The sequence below is a fragment of the Poecilia latipinna genome, unplaced genomic scaffold (genome assembly GCF_001443285.1).
Source record: "Poecilia latipinna isolate Pla-1442-1.1 unplaced genomic scaffold, P_latipinna-1.0 Scaffold3334, whole genome shotgun sequence".
Classification (NCBI taxonomy): Eukaryota; Metazoa; Chordata; class Actinopteri; order Cyprinodontiformes; family Poeciliidae; genus Poecilia; species Poecilia latipinna.
The window spans coordinates 16,101-17,266 of record NW_015115950.1 but is presented as its reverse complement, the minus strand read 5'-3'; the positions used below and the strand labels follow the sequence as shown (position 1 = coordinate 17,266).

General features: G+C 37.3%; 1 long non-coding RNA gene across 1 annotated transcript in view; it reads left to right on the top strand.

The window, feature by feature from the left end:
* LOC106940717 (uncharacterized) overlaps positions 1–633 on the top strand; it is a 9,212-nt gene extending 8,579 nt beyond the window's left edge. Inside the window, exon 2 of the long non-coding RNA XR_001423177.1 lies at positions 426–633. This is a non-coding gene — a long non-coding RNA (uncharacterized LOC106940717). The remainder of the gene's footprint in view (positions 1–425) is intronic.
* The last annotated feature ends 533 nt before the right edge of the window (positions 634–1,166 follow it).

Below are 1,166 nucleotides of genomic sequence, written 5' to 3'. Positions count from 1 at the left end.
TAGTCTGGAAAATACGGCACATTTAATGCTCGGATTTATGTTAGTGATATTTCTATAGCTGTGGTCTTCAAATTAAATACCGACGTTGAGACCGGCTTCAAGAACTGCGATCAAATTTTATGAAAAGTTGTTAAATTTAGTTTTTAAACTATCATTCAGATTCATTTTGCGTCATAAGTTTTTTAGAAAGCAGTGTTTTCTGGTAAAATGTATTTATTAGCGAGAACATTTAAAAACATGAAGCATAAAAGGCCATTTTACATGGACAAGAAACGGTTCTGTCAGAACCACCTTACAATAATCAGAAGATGAACAATAACCTGTTCTCAGTCATATTTTACTTTCAACCCATCCTGCTGATCCGGTTCTACTGAAATGTATTTCTGCTTCTCATTAAAAAGCAAACATGTCTGTTTCTGTTCCAGATGCTAACAGATGTTCTTCATTCAAACCCAGACAGGATGAAGGTTCTGCCTTCATCATAACGGTGTTATTAAGCACCAGCTTAATAACACCGTCATGGCCGCCTCAAACAGAGCATAAGACATATGACTGAGATGTGAAGACATAATCATAACGTTCAAATTTGTATCCTAAAAAACACTGAAATAAAACGATTAGTTTATGTTTCCATCAGGATGTTAAACCCGAGCGTTCTTTCAGAAATAATCCAATTTAAGCTCCAACATGACCAGGAGTCCTTTCCACCAAGCTGGTTCTGCTACCGATCTGCAAAAACCAGGGGCCTCACGTATAAACACTACTCAGCTGTCACTAAAAACTGGAGTACGGACAAATTTAGAAAAGTGTGGCACACAAAAATATTCAGATGTATGAAGCTGTGAGTACAGTGACAGCTTTCCTTTATAAATCCTAATTTAGCAGGAAACAGAGCAGCTGCTCCGCCTGTTTCCTCCACATATTAATTTAAATTAGTATAAATACCTCCAAGACTGTCACCACCTGAAGCAGTAACCACGGCAACGGTGCTTGCTTTTAGCAGTATAATAGTTATACATTTCATTTAAAAGATGCTTTCATGGCACATAAGGTCATCTCACAAAAACAAAAATAAAAACTTTGAAAGAAAAAAATAGAAAAAGATCTGAGTGGAAACAGCAGAGCGTCCAGCTGGGCCTAAAGAGACACAGACCTTCACGGCGAGT